General features: G+C 42.1%; 1 pseudogene; it reads left to right on the top strand.

Moving 5' to 3' along the window:
• The first annotated feature begins 1,069 nt into the window (after positions 1–1,069).
• On the top strand, positions 1,070–21,130 carry LOC120023313 (annotated as a pseudogene).
• Positions 21,131–21,791: the final 661 nt, after the last annotated feature.

The raw sequence follows: 21,791 nt of genomic DNA, 5'->3' as shown, positions 1-21,791 counted from the left end.
ATATCTGTTTAATAGGAGCACAAAGGCGAATTGAGTTATTGCACAAGTGTACTTCACATAGTAGCCGTTTCCTACCGGAAATATGCAGATGTCTGCTAGAACGAGCCAATAGGACCTCGCTACCTCGTGCTTGGCTCTGCCCACCTCTTTGCTTGTTCTACCCACCATGATGCATCTGTTCCCATTGGAAACGGCAGGCTGTGGTCTATTTTGGTTTAGTTAAACACATCTTTGGTATTGCATGATGTCTCTTTAAAGAAACACTCCCCTCCCAGATGTCATGATGTCCTCATCCACGTCACGTCCCCATGCTATCACACATCTGTAGTACCTCAACACAATGATCAACTTCATTTATTATAATGGGGGATGTGCATTTTTCTCAACAAATGCTCAGAAAGTTTGTGTTGTGTAACCTGTTTATATGTTAGGCCGCAGTCTTTGGTATATTGTCGAGCATGCATTTTTACTGTCCTGCCGGAAAGACTGGTTTGGCGGAAAGACACATTTTTATCTCGTGCACGTTACGATAAGATGCATGGTACTTGTGTAATATATGTATGGCTTGTCGCTTCATTGATGAAACTCGGTTTTGTATGTCAGCTCCCGGAAAATGTGTTGGTCTCGCCTCATGAGTAAATGTGGTTTCTCCTTTGCCTGACAGGTGTAGCATATCAAGAAACTGATTAAACAGCATGATCATTACACAGGTGGACCTTGTGCTGAGGCATGGGTTAGCAGATATTTCTAGACTTGCAGTATGTTTGTTCAAATTGTACTCAGGCCAGTTATTATCAAGTCGGGTGGATAAATAGCAAATCACTCTTTCATGATCTATCAATGTTTTGCTTAATATGCCTTATAAACACAATCTTTGATTTGAGTATTGTAAATGCAAAATAACCTTTATGGTTGAAATGTAAAGTGCCCAATCTTAATTGACTACTGTCCATGACATCACCAGGCTGCAGTATATCATAGCATTGCTAGATGACCATATTACTTTTGAGCGGTGATGCCTATAGAAATAAGAAAATTAATCAACTTTTCTAATCATCAGGGTGATTTCCTACAGTTTGATCAGTTTAAAGAAAGAGTAGCGCTCAGACACACAAACATACAAGACGAAGAGAAACGTGGGGGTGTCTGCGGCGATGGCAGGCGGACGGAGAGGGGTCAACCGCACTGCTTACTGCAGGTCTCCAATAAACAGTGAGCCAGGCTCGGTCAGCAATGGCAACCACTCTACCAGCTCCCCAGTCACAGGGGTTTGCTCTCGGACAAGGTGAGAGGACATTGGGATCGTATGGGTTGACTGTGTACTACATAGAACACTTTGACATGTTGTAAGAGTGTTTCTTTATTCCTTGATTATAGACAGCTGTTTTTTTTGCATAGAGTGTAGGCCCATACCACAGTCTTGCTGTTATGGAGGGTGAGAATAGTAATAAGCTATAGTCTTTAGATATCAACCTGTAGTGACACAAAGTCATCTTTTGATTTGAAAGCCCTGTGTGTTGTACCGTTAGGAATGGCTCGGGTACGAGCCTATCCAGTCCCCCGTTGGCAGCCCAGACCGTGGTTTTTATGAAGCACTGTAAGATCCCAGAGTTATCCATGGACACAAATGTTCTGTTCGAGCTGCACTTGTTCTTCTGCCACCTTATCGCCCTCTTTGTCCACTATGTCAAGATCTACAAGACTGTGTGGTGGTACCCCCACTCACACCCTCCCTCACACACACCTCGCTGGTGAGTCCACCATCTCACTGACTGATGATGTTCTATGATTTTGGTGCTGTTGTCTGTCTAATTTGGCTTTTAGGGTACATGGCTGACTTTGGGAGATGTTTGGTTTGTTTGATTGTGTGTGTGTGGTGACTTCATTACCATTGTAGGGTCAGCGATAGCTTAGGTTGGAGACTGTATGGTAGATGCACATCACTCACTCTAGTTAACGACCACAGACTCCGACATAAAGAGTAAGAAACTAAAGGTACTTTATTCCACAGGTTTCCAGTATGTACAGCAGTGGTCACCAACCTTTTCTGAGTCAAGATTACTTTCCCAGTCAAAAAGCAAGCTGAGATCTACCTCTCAGAATAAAAAATGAAAAAAGTAACATTAACCTACAAAACTGTTCTGTAGGAATGATGGTTGTGCAGTATGCCTAATACATTGTGACAGCATATTGGCTATGTCTGGCTTGCCAGTATTGTTCTTCTCAGACCATATTTTATTTCAAAACTCAAAGCTTTGATAAAATAGATTTTTTTGTTTATTGTAGCACTTGCGAGGGACAGCTGAGCATAATTTGCCTTTTTATTTTACTGGTATGGTGGTCATGGTGCTTTCAAGTTTCGGTCTTGGATGACCGTTCAAAGATATTCTTCCCAGTTGGATCTACTTTTCTTTGGCGTTCCCAGTAGTCTTGAACGCACTGAAGTCGTAGATTTCCGAGTTCCCAGTTTTCAACACGACATTAGTCTCAGCGGCGGGAGGGAGAGGGCAGCAGAGGGTCCTCCTCTTATCCTCTACTCTCTCCTTCCTTTCCTCCGGTGAGACTGACGAGAGAGAGGGGACACCATCTTCCACCTGATTGGCAAAACTCGAGTCGCACCGCATCTGCCTCATGCACAAATCCATGTTGTGCCTATGACCAGAGAAAGTGAAATATTTCTCAATATTGAAAGACATGACGAGCAGCTAATAATAATACAAATGTAGGATATTGACACACTTTGCTACTCATTCATTATAGTGGAAGTAGGGAGAAGCACGTTTTGTAATAGTGTTGAATAAAAACTTGCATGAACTCAATCACTCAGCTCTGCTGTATTCCTTGACAGTCTCACTCTGGTCATGGTTTTAAAACTCACGTAGGCTAGTATAAAATTTCCTGTGGTCGTGGAAGCTGTAGGCACGGTGATTTGAGCAATCCGATTGGCCAGCGCAGTAGGCGCACTCTATTTAGCCACAGACCTACCGGTCTGCCGGGTAGGCGGAGTTTGTCCTTTCAGACAAATTAAATGGTTCAGAATTGGAACACTTTGCCTACCCGCTTCGCAGGGCTTCTGAATCAAGTGTACCTACCGCCAACAGCGCAACACGAAAAAAAAGAGTGCAAGCAATTTTTTATCGTTGGCTTTTCTACAAACATTTTGGAAATAGACGAGGAATGTTTTGAAGATTGATCAGTCGATCGTGATCAACTGGTTGGTGACCACTGGATAGATATACATGCATACACACAGTACTAGTAAAAAGTTTGGACAAACCTACTCATTCAAGGGTTTTTCTTTATTTTTACTATTTTCTACATTGTAGAATAATAGTGTAGACATAAGCTATGAAATAACACATATGGAATCATGTAGTAACCAAAAAAGTGTTAATATCCTCCTTTCCTGGTCCGTGAGTTTTGGTGGACGGCCCTCTCTCTTGGCAGGTTTGTTGTGGTGCCATATTCTTTCAATTTTTTAAAATAATGGATTTAAATGGTGCTCCGTGGGGATGTTAAGGGCTTGTAAGTAAGCTTTTCACTAAGGTCTACACCTGTTGTATTTGGCGCATGTGACAAAATTTGATTTGATATCCTGGTTAAGAATGAAACGACTGAACAACGAAAGAGCACAGCAGGTAAGTGAAAGAAATAGGTTTTCATTATGTCTTACAGGTAATGGGGACATACCTAAATACCAACAAAATAACTTTTTGGTCAGTGTGTGTGTGTCAACTATGTAACTATACTAGAATGCTCAGAAGGCCGCTAAAATTAGAAATATCAGGATCGGGTTTTTTGGCAAGGAAAATATTGGATATCAGTATCAGCCAAAAATGTCATATCGGTGCATCCCTAGTATTAAGTGTGTATGTTTATCCTGTGTTATCATTTAGCTAGCTAGTAAATACATAATTAAACCAATGTGTAGTACTGAATCATAAGTACGGCTGGGTTTTTTGCAGATGCAGGAGGTTACGACTGTTCAGAATGATGATATGATACGAGGTTATGATAAATACATTAACTGTTTTGTGGATGAGATAGGTAAAGACCTTTAGAGTTTAATTCGGGAGATGGTAACTCTTTAAACAACCGCTCTCGTGGTGCCCCAAAATTTAAGTAAAGTTACGACATCACTCTTGACAGAGCTCCAGAGTTCCCCTTTGGAGATGGGAGGACCTTCCAGAAAGACAACCATCTCTGCAGCACTCCACCAAAGAGGATTTCATGGTAGAGAGGCCAGACGGATGCCACTCCTCAGGGGAAAACACACAACAGCCAGCTTGGAGTCTGCCAAAAGGCACCTAAAGGACTCTCAGACCATGAGAAACAAGATTCTCTGGTCTGATGAAAGCAAGATTGAACTCTTTGGCCTGAATGCCAAATGTCACATCTGGAGGAAACCTGCCACCATCCCTAAGGAGAAGCATGGTGGTGGCAGCATAATTCTGTGAGGATGTTTTTCAGTAGCAGGGACTGGGAGAGTAGTCAAGATCGTGGGAAAAATGAACGCCGCAAAGTACAGAGAGATTGATGAAAACCTGCTTCAGCTCGCTCAGGACCTCAGACTGGGGGGCCGAAATGTCACCTTCGAACAGGACAATGACCCTAAGCACACAACCAAGACAACGCAGGAGGGGCTTTGGGACAATTCTCAATGTCCTTGAGTGGCCCAGCCAGAGGCCGGACTTGAACCCGATCGAACATCTCTGGAGGGACCTGAAAATAGCTGTGCAGCGACGCTCCCCATCCAACCTGACAGCTCGAGAGAATCTACAGAGAAGAATGGGAAAAACTCACCAAATAGATGTGTGCCAAGCTTTATGGGTCAAATCCAAGAAGACTTGAGGATGTAATCATTGCCAAAGGTGCTTCAACAAAGTACTGAGTAAAGGATCTAAATGCTTATGTGATATCATTTAATTTTTTATATACACTGCTCAAAATAATAAAGGGAACCCTAAAATAACACATCCTAGATCTGAATGAATGAAATATTCTTATTAAATACTTTTTTCTTTACATAGTTGAATGTGCTGACAACAAAATCACACAAAAATTATCAATGGAAATCAAATTTATCAACCCACGGAGGTCTGGATTTGGAGTCACACTCAAAATTAAAGTGGAAAACCACACTACAGGCTGATCCAACTTTGATGTAATGTTCTTAAAACAAGTCAAAATGAGGCTCAGTAGTGTGTGTGGCCTCCACGTGCCTGTATGACCTCCCTACAACGCATGGGCATGCTCCTGATGAGGTGGCGGATGGTCTCCTGAGGGATCTCCTCCCAGACCTGGACTAAAGCATCTGCCAACTCCTGGACTGTCTGTGGTGCAACATGGCGTTGGTGGATGGAGCGAGACATGATGTCCCAGATGTGCTCAATTGGATTCAGGTCTGGGGAACGGGCGGGCCAGTCCATAGCATCAATGCCTTCCTCTTGCAGGAACTGCTGACACACTCCAGCCACATGAGGTCTAGCATTGTCTTGCATTAGGAGGAACCCAGGGCCAACCGCACCAGCATATGGTCTCACAAGGGGTCTGAGGATCTCATCTCGGTACCTAATGGCAGTCAGGCTACCTCTGGCGAGCACATGGAGGGCTGTGCGGCCCCCAAAGAAATGCCACCCCACACCATGACTGACCCACCGCCAAACCGGTCATGCTGGAGGATGTTGCAGGCAGCAGAACGTTCTCCACGGCGTCTCCAGACTCTGTCACGTCTGTCACACGTGCTCAGTGTGAACCTGCTTTCATCTGTGAAGAGCACAGGGCGCCAGTGGCGAATTTGCCAATCTTGGTGTTCTCTGGCAAATGCCAAACGTCCTGCACGGTGTTGGGCTGTAAGCACAACCCCCACCTGTGGACGTCGGGCCCTCATACCACCCTCATGGAGTCTGTTTCTAACTGTTTGAGCAGACACATGCACATTTGTGGCCTGCTGGAGGTCATTTTGCAGGGCTCTGGCAGTGCTCCTCCTGCTCCTCCTTGCACAAAGGTGGAGGTAGCGGTCCTGCTGCTGTGTTGTTGCCCTCCTACGGCCTCCTCCACGTCTCCTGATGTACTGGCCTGTCTCCTGGTAGCGCCTCCATGCTCTGGACACTACGCTGACAGACACAGCAAACCTTCTTGCCACAGCTCGCATTGATGTGCCATCCTGGATGAGCTGCACTACCTGAGCCACTTGTGTGGGTTGTAGACTCCGTCTCATGCTACCACTAGAGTGAAAGCACCGCCAGCATTCAAAAGTGACCAAAACATCAGCCAGGAAGCATAGGAACTGAGAAGTGGTCTGTGGTCACCACCTGCAGAACCACTCCTTTATTGGGGGTGTCTTGCTAATTGCCTATAATTTCTACCTGTTGTCTATTCCATTTGCACAACAGCATGTGAAATTTATTGTCAATCAGTGTTGCTTCCTAAGTGGACAGTTTGATTTCACAGAAGTGTGATTGACTTGGAGTTACATTGTGTTGTTTAAGTGTTCCCTTTTTTGAGCAGCGTATATAAATTAGCAAACATTTATAAAAAAAAAAATATATATATATATATATATATATAAAAAAATTTTTTTACTTTAATATGGGGTATTGTGTGTAGATTGATGAGGGAAAAAAAGATTTAATCAATTTCAGAATACGGCTGTAACGTAGCAAAAAGTCAAAGGGTCTGAATACTTTCTGAATGCACTAATATATTATATATTGCTGTGGTTGCCATGCTGGTTAAGTAGGTGTGTCCAAACCTTTGACTGGTACTGTGTGTGTGTGTGTATTTTATATATATATATATATATATATATATATATATATAAACTCAGCAAAAAAAGAAATGTCCCTTTTTCAGGACCCTGTCTTTCAAAGATAATTCGTAAAAATCCAAATAACGTCACAGATCTTCATTGTAAAGGGTTTAAACACTGTTTCCCATGCTTGTTCAATGAACCATAAACAATTAATGAACATGCACCTGTGGAACGGTCATTAAGACACTAACAGCTTATAGACGGTAGGCAATTAAGGTACAGTTATGAAAACTTATGACACTAAAGAGGCCTTTCTACTGACTCTGAAAAACACCAAAAGAAAGATGCCCAGGGTCCCTGCTCATCTGTGTGAACGTGCCTTAGACAAGCTGGAAGGAGGCATGAGGACTGCAGATGTGGCCAGGGAAATAAATTGCAATGTCCGTACTGTGAGACGCCTAACACAGTGCTACAGGGAGACAGGACGGACAGCTGATCATCCTCACAGTGGCAGACCACGTGTAACACCTGCACAGGATCGGTACATCACACCTGCGGGACAAGTACAGGATGGCAACAACTGCCCGAGTTACCCCAGGAACACACAATCCCTCCATCAGTGCTCAGACTGTCCACAGTAGTCTGAGAGAGGCTGGACTGAGGGCTTGTAGGCCTGTTGTAAGGCAGGTCCTCACAAGACATCACCGGCAACAACGTTGCTTATGGGCACAAACCCACCGTCGCTAGACCAGACTGGATTGGCAAAAAGTGCTCTTCACTGATGAGTCGTGGTTTTGTCTTACCAGGGGTGATGGTCGGATTCGCGTTTATCGTTGAAGGAATGAGCGTTACACCGAGGCCTGTACTCTGGAGCGGGATCGATTTTGAGGTGGAGTGTCCGTCATGGTCTGGGGCGGTGTGTCACAGCATCATCGGACTGAGCTTGTTGTTATTGCAGGCAATCTCAATGCTGAGCGTTACAGGGAAGACATCCTCCTCCCTCATGTGGTACCCTTCCTGCAGGCTCATCCTGACATGACCCTCCAGCATGACAATGCCACCAGCCATACTGCTCGTTCTGTGCATGATTTCCTGCAAGACAGGAAAGTCAGTGTTCTGCCATGGCAAGCGAAGAGCCCGGATCTCAATCCCATTGAGCACGTCTGGGAACTGTTGGATCGGAGGGTGAGGGCTAGGGCCATTCCACCCAGAAATGTCCAGGAACTTGCAGGTGCCTTGGTGGAAGAGTGGGGTAACATCTCACAGCAAGAACTGGCAAATATGGTGCAGTCCATGAGGAGATGCACTGCAGTACTTAATGCAGCTGGTGGCCACACCAGATACTGACTGTTACTTTTGATTTTGACCCCCCCTTTGTTCAGGGACCCATTATTCCATTTTTGTTTGTCACATGCCTGTGGAACTTGTTCAGTTTATGTCTGTTGTTGAATCTTGTTATGTTCATACAAATATTTACACGTTAAGTTTGCTGAATATAAAAGCAATTGACAGTGAGAGGACGTTTCTTTTTTTGCTGAGTTTACACACACATGCACACACACGCAACCAGTCAAAAGTTTGGACACACCTACTTAACCAGCATGGCTACCACAGCAATACGCCATCCCATCTGGTATGTGCTTAGTGGGACCATCATTTGTTTTTCAACAGGACAATGACCCAACACACCTCCAATTGAGATGGTTTGGGATGAGTTGGACCGCAAAGTGAAGAAAAAGCAGCCAACTAGTGCTCAGCATGTGTGCGAACTCCTTCAAGACTGTTGGAAAAGCATTCCAGGTAAAGCTGGTTGAGAGTATGCCAAGAGTGTACAAAGCTGTCAAGGCAAAGGGTAGCTACTTTGAAGAATCTCAAATATAAAATACATATTTTGATTGGTTTAACCTTTCTAGCGCAGGCGTTCCACTAGCGGAACCCCTCGACAACATTCCGCTGAAAAGGCAGCGTGGGAAATTCAAAAATATTTGTCCAATACATACAAAGTCCAATACATTAAATGAAAGATAAACATCTTGTTAATCTACCCCATCGTGTCCGATTTCAAAAAGGCTTTACAGCGAAAGCACAACATGATTATGTTAGTTCAGAGCCAAGTAAAAAAAACAGCCATTTTCCAGCCAAAGATAGGAGTCACAAAAAGCAGAAATATAGATCAAATTAATCACTAACCTTTGATGATCTTCAGATGACACTCATAGGACATCATATTACACAATACATGTGTGTTTTGTTTGATAATGTGCATATTTATATCCAAAAATCTCAGTTTACATTGGTGCGTTACGTGCAGTAATGTTTTGATTCCAAAACATCCGGTGATCTTGCAGATAGCCACAGAAATCCCAGAAATACTCATAATAATAAACATAGATAAAAGATGTGTTATTCACAGAATTAAAGATAGACTTCTCCTTAATGCAACCGCTGTGTCAGATTTCAAAAAAACTTTACGGAAAAAGCATAATCTGAGTACGGCGCTCAGAGCCCAATCCAGCCAAAGAAATTTCCGCAATGTTGGAGTCAACAGAAGTTAGAAATAACATGATAAATATTCACTTACCTTTGATGGTCTTCGTCAGAATGCACTCCCAGGAATCCCAGTTCGACAATAAATGACTGATTTGTTCCATAAAGTCCATAATTTATGTCCAAATAGCCACTAGTTGTTAGCGTGTTCAGCACAGTAATCCATCTTCATGAGCACTAGGTCCAGACAAAAACTCGAAAAGTTCCGTTATAGGTCGTAGAAACATATCAAACGATGTATGGAATCAATCTTTAGGATGTTTTTAACATAAATCATTAATGTTCCAACCGGAGAATTCCATTGTCTTTAGAAAAGCACTGGAATGAGAGCTAACTCTGTCGGGAGCACGCGTCACGAGCCTGAGACACTGCCAGACCACTGACTCATTCAGCTCCCATTCCCCCCTCCTTTATAGCCTGAAACAAGTTGCTAAAGACGGTTGACATCTAGTGGAAGCCTTAAGAAGTGCAACTTAACCCCATAGACACTGTGTATTCGGTAGGCCAAGCTTTGAAAAACTACAAACCTCAGATTTCCCACTTCCTGGTTGGATTTCTCAGGTTTTCGCCTGCCATATGAGTTATTTTATACTCACAGACATCATTCAAACAGTTTTAGAAACTTCAGAGTGTTTTTTATCCAATACTACTAATAATATGCATATATTAGCATCTGGTACAGAGTAGCAGGCAGTTTACTCTGGGCACGCATTTCATGCAAAAGTGAAAATGCTGCCCCCTATCCCAAACAGGTTAAGCCGTACACTCCACAGAGCTGGGCTTTACGGAAGAGTGGCCAGAAAAAAATAAGGAAACATGTTTGATGTTTGCCAAAAGGCATGTGGGAGACTCCCCAAACATATGGAAGAAGGTACTCTGGTCAGATGAAACTAGCATTGAGCTTTTTGGCCATCAAGGAAAAAGCTGTCTGGCGCAAACCCAACACCTCTCATCACCCCGAGAAGACCATCCCTACAGTGAAGCATTGTGGTGGCAGCATCATGCTGTGGGACTGGGAAACTGGTCAGAATTGAAGTAATGATAGATGCCGCTAAATACGGGGAAATTCTTGAGGGAAACCTATTTGTCTTCCAGAGACTTGAAACTGGGACGGAGTTTCACCTTCCAGCAGGACAATGACCCAATGCATACTGCTAAAGCAACACTCGAGTGGTTTAAGGGGAAACATTTAAATGTCTTGGGATGGCCTAGTCGAAGCCCAGACCTCAATCCAATTGAGAATCTGTGGTATGACGTAAAGATTGCTGTACACCAGCGGAACCCATCCAACTTAAAGCTGGAGCAGTTCTGCCTTGAAGAATGGGCAAAGATCCCAGTGGCTAGATGTGCCAAGCTTATAGAGACATACCCTAAGAGACTTGCAGCTATAATTGCTGCAAAAGGTGGCTCTACAAAGTATTGACTTTGGGGGGGGTGAATAGTTATGCACACAAGTTCTCTTTTCTTTTTTGTCATATTTCTTGTTTGTTTCACAATAAAAAAAAATATTTTGCATCTTCAAAGTTGTTGGCATGTTGTGTAAATCAAATGATACCACCCCCCAAAAATCTATTTTAATTCCAGGTTGTAAGGTAACAAAATAGGTAAAATGTGAAGGGGGGGTGAATACTTTCGCAAGCCACTGTACATCTGTTGATTGCTCTCGATAAAGGCTATTTTCTGGCAACCCTTCTAAATAGCCTATTGGCATGGAGGTAGTATCTAATTGTAGATTTAGATACTTGGTGACCCAAGTTCTGTAATTCAGGGGTTCTCAAAGTGGGGTCCACGGAGGTACTGCAGGGGGTCTGCTGCCAGTTCTCAAAATATTTGTATAACATTTTTCTGATGCGTATTTCTAACAGATTCAAAGAATTTAGGCCAAGCATTCTGTGGAATAAGTGTAGAGGTTGCAATACAATGTAATATTATGAATATACAATTTATGTTCTTAACCCTGGCCAACATGGGCCTGGGAGGCACAGAGGGATATTAGTATCCACAGTGCTCCACCAATTATCCAATTTTCAACTTAATACTCGTATTCCCCAAATGTATCAATTTTTTTTTTTTTACATAAATGCACTGTAATTTAAAGCTATAATCCTTAGTTGCTACATCTATTTTTGGTATGGAATACCATGATATACCCATTGATTCTTGTAGAATACAACTTATAAATGCCTCAGGAGCTTAGTTAAACTGTTGTACTCCATCACAACCCAAAATATAAGCTTGTTTTGCTTCAATATTTGTAAACAATGTAAATGTAAAACACTGTACAGCCTCAACTTTGTTAACTATACATTTTGATTTCATGGATGGTCAGTCCTTGAAACCATTGCTCTGTCTATGAATTTGAGTGGTAACATTTCTCCAGTCCCATTCCTCAGCTTTTTGCCAAAGAGGCATGTAGAATAATATGAAATTAGCTTGAAAACTGCTACATTTTCTCTCCGATGCCAAGAGGTGGGCCTTTAAAACGTTCCTTCTCAGGGACCGAGACTTGGTTCGTCCGACCATGCACTGCCGAAGTCACAGTAAAACTCGTTGTTTGCTATTTTAATTTCACTCAAGTTATTAGTGGGTCCCTAATGAATATGCTATCACAAAAGAGGTCCCCGGACCCAAACAGTTGGAGAACCCCTGCTGTAATTCTTCAACTGTGGCCCTTGGATTTTTCTTGGCTGCCTGAACCATCTTCCTCACAGTTCGTGGGGACAAGATACACATGGGTCCTCTACCATGCAAGTTTACCACTGTTCCAGTGGTTTTAAACGTATTAATTATTGGCCTAATAGTGGTAAAATGAAATTTGGGGTCCCATTGCTTGATTAATGAAGGTCAACAACCTTTTCTCTTTTCATTTGAGTTATTTGCATTTATCCATAGGGATGTAAAGGTGTGGACATGAATTTGTTGACTTGAGACTCGACTTGATATAAAATGACTTGAAGCCTCAAGACTCGGGACTCGACTTTGACTTCAAATTATCTGGCCAGCTTTTGTAATGTTTCATCACTCATTTTGTGTCAGAGTCTCTGTGGATTACTCTCCACGCAGCCAGAGCCAGTATCGCACATGCAAAAAACAGATTGGAAAGTGAAACGCACACTTGGACCTCTGATTGAACCAGCAGACTGTCAACCAACACAGGTCGGGTGAGCTAGCGCAGTGAGGAGGTTTTGTGGGGTCGCGAGTGTGAAACTGAATGTGGATCAAATAAAATAAATACCAGTCAGTATTGGTCACACAAAGACGGACGCACATATCCAGATTAGTGACCAGAAAGTGCTTGTTTAAATGTATCCGGTTTTGCCTGGCAAAAACAGAGTAGCTTACCTACATTAATATTATAGCCTACATATAAAATACAGTTTAGCAATCTGCTACAGATTTTATTTGTCAGAACAATAAGCTACCTGGTGATTTTCATTGATCATTTTCATATTTCAGATAGGCTTAGTTTGGGTGGGTTCTAATTCTATACAGTGCCTTAAAGTATTCATACCCCTTGACTTTTTCCACATTTTGTTGTGTTACAGCCTGAATTTAAAATGTATTAAATTGAGAGAAATTGGCCTAGTCTAATTATGTTTTTAGAAATGTCTTAAGTCAATACGTATATTCAACCCCATTTGTTATGGCAAGCCTAAATAAGTTCAGGAGTACACCTTTTCTTATCAGGTCACATAAGTTGCACTCTGTGTGCAATAATAGTGTTTAAACATGATTTTTGAATGACTAACTCATTTCTGTACCCCACACATACAATTATATGTAATGTCGAGCAGTGCATTTCAAACACAGATTCAACCACAAAAACCAGGGTGGTTTTCCAATGCCTCGCAAAGAAGGGCACCTATTGGTAGATGGGTAAAAAAAATGCAGACATTTAATATCCCTTTTGAGTATGGTAAAGTTATTAATTACACTTTGGATGGTGTATCAATACACCCTGTCATTACAAAGATACAGGTGTCCTTCCTGATTCCGGTGCCAGAGAGAAAGGAAACCGCACAGGGATTTCATGAGGCAAATGGTGACTTTAAAACAGTTACTTAATGACGGTTATAGGAGAGAACCGAGGATGGATCAACATAGTTAGTTACTCCACAATAACCTAAATGACAGGGTGAAAAGGAAGCCTGTACAAAAAATAATACAAGACATGCATCCTGTTTGCAGTAAATCACTAAAGTAAAACTGCTAGAAATGTGGCAAAGAAATTCACTTTTTGTCCTTAATACATAGTGTTATGTTTGGGGCAAATCCAACACCAACACATAACTGAGTACCACTCTTCATATTTTCAAGCATTGTGGTGGCAGCATCATGTTATGGGTATGCTTGTCATTGGCAAGGATTAGGAAGTTTTTTTAGGGTAAAAAGAAATAGAGCTAAGCGTAAACAAAATCCTAGAGGAAAACCTGGTTCAGTCTGCTTTATAGCAGACACTGGGAGACAAATTCACCTTTCAGCAGGACAATAATCTAAAACAAGGCCAAATTATTTATTTATATACATACATACATACATACATACTTAGTTGAAGGTGGAAGTTAACATACATAGTTGAAGTCGGAAGTTTACGTACACCTTTGCCAAATACGTTTAAACTCAGTTTTTCACAATTTCTGACATTTAATCCTAGTAAAAAATTCCCTGTCTTAGGTCAGTTAGGATCACCACTTTTATTTTAAGAATGTGAAATGTCAGAATAATAGTAGAGTGATTTCAGCTTTTATTTCTTTCATCACATTCCCAGTGAGTCAGAAGTTTACATGCACTCAATTAGTATTTGGTAGCATTGCCTTTAAATTGTTTAACTTGGGTCAAACGTTTCGGGTAGCCTTCCACAAGCTTCCCACAATAAGTTGGGTGAATTTTGGCCCATTACTCCTGACAGAGCTGGTGTAACTGAGTCAGGTTTGTAGGCCTCCTTGCTCGCACATGCTTTTTCAGTTCTTCCCACAAATTTTCTATAGGATTGATGTCAGTGCTTTGTGATGGCCACTCCAATACCTTGACTTTGTTGTCCTTAAGCCATTTTGCCACAACTTTGGAAGTATGCTTGGGGTCATTGTCCATTTGGAAGACCCATTTGCGACCAAGCTTTAACTTCCTGACTGATGTCTTGAGATGTTGCTTCAATATATCCACATAATTTTCCTCCCTCATGATGCCATCTATTTTGTGAAGTGCACCATACACCCTCCTGTAGCAAAGCACCCCCACAACATGATGCTGCCACCCCCGTGCTTCACGGTTGGGATGGTGTTCTTCGGCTTGCACGCCTCCCCCTTTCTCCTCCAAATATAACGGTGGTCATTATGGCTGAACAGTTCTATTTTTGTTTCATCAGACCAGAGGATATTTCTCCAAAAAGTACGATCTTTGTCCCCATGTGCAGTTGCAAACCGTAGTCTGCCTTTTTTATGGCTGTTTTGGAGCAGTGACTTCTTCCTTGCTGAGCGGCCTTTCAGGTTATGTCGATATAGGACTCGTTTTACAGTGGATATATATACTTTTGTACCTGTGTCCTCCAGCATCTTCACAAGGTCCTTTGCTGTTGTTCTGGGATTGATTTGTACCGAAGTAAGTTCATCTCTAGGAGACAGAACGCATCTCCTTCCTGAGCGGTATGACGGCTCCGTGGTCCCATGGTGTTTATACTTGTGTACTATTGTTTGTACAGATGAACGTGGTACCTTCAGGAGTTTGAAAATTGTTCCCAAGGATGAACCAGGCTTGTGGAGGTCTACAATTTTTTTTCTGAAGTCTTGGCTGATTTCTTTTGATTTACCCATGATGTCAAGCAAAGAGGTAGTGCGTTTGAGGGTAGGCCTTGAAATACATCCACAGGTACACCTCCAATTAACTCAAATGATGTCAATTAGCCTATCAGATGCTTATAAAGCCATAACCTAATTTTCTGGAATTTTCCAAGCTGTTTAAAGGCAGTCAACTTAGTGTATGTAAACTTCTGACCCACTGGAATTGTGATACAGTGAACGTGCCCGGGGGTCGCAGGCTTTGAACTCCTGCTTTTTGTGGGGTCGCAGGTCAAAAAGTTTGAGAACCACTGATTGGGTGAGCAGATTGTTGATTTTGCTGTAAACTACAGCTAGGATCAGGTGCAGTACAAATGTCAAATTGTAGGGAGAGAGTATTGCCATAAATAAATATGCAGCTCCAAAAAAAGTTGGTACTCAAGAATATTAACTGTTTACTTTGCAAGCTCACCATCAATGGGGCATCAAGCAACAATTTCTAGCATAGGCCTACTGGTATTTTTGGTATGATTTACTAATGAAGCATTCATTTGTAATTTTGTTATATTTTATTATTACATAATCGAAATGTGTTGTAATCAAAATAATGAAAGTGCTTTCTGGTAGCCTCAATAAATAGACAAAGATTTGTAGTTGAACAAGTCATTGCATGTATAGATGTTTTTTTACTTGACTTGAAGTTCCTCGGTGTCCACATCATTAAGGACCTATCATGGTCCAAACACACCAACACAGTCGTGAAGAGGGTAAGACAGCGCCTCTTCCCCCTAAGGAGGCTGAAAAGATTTGTCATGGCCCGTCAAAAAGTTCTACAGCTGCACCTTTTGAGAGCATCTGGCTGCATCACTGCTTGCTATGGCAACTAATTGGCATCAGACCACATGGCAGTGTCGTAACGTTGGATTGACTAATGTGACGACTGCTGTTCATCGAATTAAATTAATCAGGTAATTATTAACTCAGTAACCTGGGGCACCATGGGAAAGTTTGGCATTATTGAGTTTCTATTTCCCAAATTATCAGAATATCAATTTTACAACTGTCGCTAATTAATTTCCTCTACAGTCTCGTTCTGAACGTCGCATAATCCGGGAATCTGCACAAACCTGAGTCCCACTAAATAAATCCATACCACACCAATTGAGTTGATTTATTTATTTACTAACAAGCTAAAATGATAATATAAAATACACATACACACAGAATAGGCTATTGATTAGAACTTAGTACAATGAAACAGGTCCCTAGTGGGCCAGCACAATATGACACGTGTTACACAAAATGGAGAGTGCATGAGAGAAAAGCACACTTGGGTACATTTGTAAACTATGCTTAGTTTAACCCTAACCTTGCCTCGAACTGCCGCTGTTATGGGTCAGAATATAATGATGTAATTACGTGTCAAAGGTCTCCGATGGGGTGTCTTTTCGTGGACCGGGTTCGCCTTCTCCTCTGACGGCACTTCTTCGGTTACCGGGTATAACTCTGATTGTCCTCACGATGTCAGTGTCCTTTCTCTTAGTGGTCTGTTTCCTCGCCCTTGTTCTGAAATGGAAGTCTTCTGAGCACAGCTAATCATCCATATAGGTTGTTCCAGCGTGGGAATGAAAGCAGTGTAAACACACGATTTTTTGGAGAGAATAACCGGGTGGTCCTGCTTGAATTCACCCTCTTAGACACAGCTACTCATCCGTAGCATAGATTGACAAAGGCTCCTTTGTCTTCTTCAACCTTGTTTTGGGGTTACAACTAATCGAACCTTGGCTGCAGCTCGTGGTCACCTAGTCATGATGTTAATTCTTAACTCGCATGTTTTATACCCTGCGGTCAGAAATAGGCGTTTCCACCTTTTTAGGGCAAGTTCTCTGGGCTTAACTAGTTAAGAGGCAAGGTCTGGATTTTACTCAGATCCAATTTAGACAACTAACTTTACAGTTCATCTTTACACAAACATTCTCTTTGATCTGGACATTTTCCACACAACGTACCATATGCAAACATCAGGTAAATATTGTGAAAACTCTTCAAGTTGCAATGTTTTTGTTAAATTTGTCATTTAACTTTTTAATAACAACAAAAATGACATTCATTTTCATATTCCATCTATCGTCATTACTACCATTTTGGCTGACAACATATTGTCCCAAAGTACATTTATTGCATGTTACTGTTCTGAGGTAGGTTCTCCATAGGCCTATCATACATTCCATTCCTCCGTACTGAGCGGACAAAGGGATTTTGTCTGCTGCCTTAAGATTTACAATGGGCGTGAGGTATCATAAACCCCACCTCCATACCTCTCGATCTCTCCCCCTGGCGGGTGTGAGAGACGTCTGTAGGAGTGTGGTCCACGATAACCTGCCCCGAACAGGCCAGTCATTACAGCGGGTAGTGCATACGTCCCAGTACATCACAGGGACCGAGATCCCTGCCATCCAGTACCTTTATACCAGGTGGTGTCAAGAGGTAGGCCCTAAAAATTGTCAAAGACTCCAGCCACCTAAAGTCATAGTCTCTTCTTTCTGATACTACACATCAAGCGGTACGGGAGCGCCATGTCTGGGACCAAAAGGTTCCTGAATAGCTTTTACTCCCAAGTCATTAGACTGCTGGACAGTTAATCAAATGGCACTGGTTCTCTTGCATTGGCTCTATGCACACTCACTGGACTCTACCCACACACTCACACATACTAAACTGACACTACAAAACACACACACACACACTACATAAGCTCACACACACACGCATGCATATTGACGCCACACACACACTCATAGACACAAATTCACATTCTTCACATACGCTGCTGCTACTCTGTCTATCCAGATTGTCACTTTTACCCTTACCCACATGTACATATTACCTCAACTACCTCGTACCCCTGCACATTGACTCGGTACCGGTGCTCCTTGTATATAGCCTCGTTATTATTGTTTTATTGTGTTACTATTTTTAATTTGCTCATTTTTCTTACTTTTTAACTGCATTGTTTTTAAAGGGCTCGTTAGTAAGCATTTCACGGAAAAGTCTTCACGTGTTGTATTCGGCGCGTGTGACAAATACATTTTGACTTGAGACTTGACTTGAAAAATAACTTGTGACTCAGCTTGAATTGAACTCGACCCGTTTGACTTGGGACTCGACTTGAGACTCGGACCTTGTGACTTGAGATTCGAACCTTGTGACTTGAGACTTGCTTGTGCTTCGAATAATAGTGACTTGGTCCAACCTCTAGTGATGTATGACAGATGCATTTTACATGCTTGTTACGTTATTTAAACCCCAGTGAAACAGGATGCCATGGAAGGCCACAATACAATTCCATAAGCTAAGATGAAATTTTATTTCTAAGAGTCAATTTTGTATGACTTGTTAAACAAAATGTCTATTCTCTGAGCAATTGTATTAGTTGTTAAATTATATATTTTTTAAAATTCCTCATACATTGTAACTCAATATTTGTTTGATTTATTTTAGACAGTCATTTTTGCTCATTTTTATTGAGGGTGCCATTCATTTTAGAGGCGACTGTACATTACTTATTCACTGCCCAACAACACTCACTAGTATCAACCTTCACTAGGGATCAGAGCCCTTGTCAAGTTCAACGACTCTGAACACCTCCAGTGTCTCAGAGTAACGTGATGCTCTCCATACAGTCGGTCATCAGTGTCGATTAGGATTCAAATGATCTGAATAGACTAAAAGATAGCCATGTCAGTTTGGAATACATTGTAACCTGAAAGTTCTGCAATCCTCTTTTTCCACAGGTTCGGGATGTACATTCCCTTTTTCCGGTTTAACTGCTACTTCTGCCGGGTGGGGCCACTCTCACCCATCACTCACATTGGGTCGAAGGAGCTGGGCAGCGTGGGGAGCGGGCGTGACTACATAACGGCTCTGAAGGAGACGTGGAAGCAGCACACCAGCCAGCTGTACGGGCTCCAGGCCATGCCCACACACGCCTGCTGCCTCTCCCCAGACCTCATCCGCAAAGAGGTGGAGTACCTGAAGATGGACTTCAACTGGAGGATGAAGGAGGTGCTGGTCAGCTCCATGCTCAGTGCCTACTACGTGGCCTTCATACCTGCATGGTTTGTTAAGGTGAGTAACTAATAACTGACTTCCCAGCCTTATGTTATGTGTTGTGACGTGCTAACGACTGAGATTTGAGAAAGGAGGGTCTACCGTCAGATCTCCCTTTTTTGTTTTTGCACCGTAGTGCAGCATTGTTATATATCGGCAATTAGGTTTGTCAACATAAGCAAGAATAGATACATTGCTTGATGCCTGCAGTTGCAATGCGTCCCTGAGGGCGCTGTGTTGTCTGTCAGTACCTCAGTCATCCTCATGAGGCACCTGCTGCCCCCACGCTACTGTGACCTGCTCCATAAGGCCGCAGCACATGTAAGTACTACTAGTGAGGAGGCATCACGGCCTGAGGAGCACTGATGATATCACTGAGGGTTTGGGAGGGACTAGAACTCTGTAATTACTTTAGTAATAACATTGTATTAATATTGTTGTTACTCATAAGCATCCGCTTAGGGCCCCGCAGCCCCCAGGGGCCTCCCAACCAAAAAAGACAACAAATTGGGAAATCAGTCGGTTTGAATGTACTGTTAGTATAGTAGAAAAAAACACATGTCATTTCAAAATTTTGGAGTGCATCAGCAGTTGTCATCTTTTTAGGTCAGTCACTCAATTAGCCCATTTCATCTAACATGTTATATATTTCTAGGTAAGTTAGTCTAGCCAGCAATCTAACCCTTGTAGTTATCATGGCAGAATCAGGGGCCCTGACCTCGAAGGGGCCCCATTTGATTTTGTTATTCACTCAGATATCATATGAACATGGCAAAAGTCATGGCAAAATGTGTAGAATAGCAGGAAATTAGCCTTAAAAACTGCTAAATGTTTTCTCCATCCCTTGGCAAAATGACTTGAACTGCAGGAAATTAGCTTTACAACTGCAACATTTTCTCTACGCTGCCAAGGGGGCCACTAAAATGTTTTGCCCACGAGGGGCAGGGGCCCCCCAACCACTCTCGCTTAGGGCCCCCAAAAAGCTAGAAACGGCCCTGTTGTTACTTGTTGTATATTCAGGGGCAACATGCACCTGAATACAGTAGGGGGCAAATACAGGAATTCATTTGAATGAGATGATTAAGTCTGGAAAGAACGTTTGTTCATCCTCACTATGTTAATCCGTCCAATCGTAGTCACAGGGAGAGTGGACCAGCGAATCAGGTCTTTAATTTTGCCAATGAGGGGAGTGTAGTTTTCTTTAAACAGAATCTTAAGGGCTGAGGTAAAATGTATTCCCAGATATTTGCATCCATCTGGCTTCCAAGAGAAAGGACAGACTAAACTCTGCTCATCTGATAGCTGGCTATTTAATTAACAGACGAGCGTTAGATTTACAAAGTTTTGCTTTGTATCTATTTGAACCAACATTCTCTCTTTTCTTCCTACAGATGGACGGAAGAGTACATGTGGCCCCAGGGTGTCCTGGTCAAACACAATAAAAATGTTTACAAGGCCATAGGGCACTACAATGTGGCTGTCCCCTCAGACGTCTCCCACTATCGCTTTTATGTGAGTAACACCAACTGCAAGACTGTTCTTGTTTGCGCCTCAGGCAGCCAGAGCTAAAGGGCTTATTGTACTTCCAGACATTGTTTGTTCAATAACAACATGCCTCCTCTTTTTTGTCTATTTTTATCCTTTAGTTTTTCTTCAACAAGCGCTTACGAATATTGAACATCCTCATCATCTTGGAAGGTGCGATGATATTCTACCAGCTCTACTCGTTGATATGCTCAGAAAAGTGGCATCAGACGATATCCTTGGCTTTAATTCTCTTCAGCAACTACTACGCCTTCTTCAAGCTTCTCAGAGACAGAATAGTCTTAGGCAAGGCATACTCATACTTCAATAGCTCACCCGACCAGAAGTTAAGTTAAAGACTTAAGTTATTGTTGGTCATTTGTCTTGGAACAAGAAAACACGCACGAGAGTTTTATTTTTCTACAACTGTATTTTGTGTCACTGTTTTTGTTCTGAGCTGCCATAATAAAAAATAAACATATTTTTGTATTCCTTTTAAAGATTCTGCCCATGATTCTTTGTGGTTGAACTATTGTGTTGACCACGCTGTCTGTCTTCTTTTTCCCACTAGAGGGCTCTATACCACTCCTACAACTCTAACTTCTTTTCACCAACAATGTCAATATAATTCCTTTTTCAATATGGATATTACATAGAGTATTAAAATATAATCAAATAATGATTATTAACATTAAAAATGTGTCAATATCACAGCTAGATTGTTTCTCATTATTTACAAATGTGCCTATTCGCAGAAGACATGGCTCTCTAAAGCTGCTAATAACTTGTGAAAAATAAAACATTTTACTAGGGGCCTAAACCCACTCCAGGCTGGTGGCATTGTTCTGAAGTATTGGTATTTTTACAATGCTATCTTTCAAAAGAATCTTCTATACAACCCTTTTTTCTTGGCAAGCAGGTCCACCTGACAGAGCCGCATTGAATGCACTGCAGCATCTTTCAACAACGTGCTCATGGGACCTAAATTATCTGGCTTGCACTCTCCATCCATGAGCATGACCACTCAGACTTGTTGTGATGGGACAATTATAGTGCATGTTCCTGCTCATTGGATCATATCC

Source organism: Salvelinus namaycush, chromosome 28 (genome assembly GCF_016432855.1).
Source record: "Salvelinus namaycush isolate Seneca chromosome 28, SaNama_1.0, whole genome shotgun sequence".
NCBI classification, from domain to species: domain Eukaryota; kingdom Metazoa; phylum Chordata; class Actinopteri; order Salmoniformes; family Salmonidae; genus Salvelinus; species Salvelinus namaycush.
This window is presented reverse-complemented; position numbering and strand designations above follow the sequence as displayed.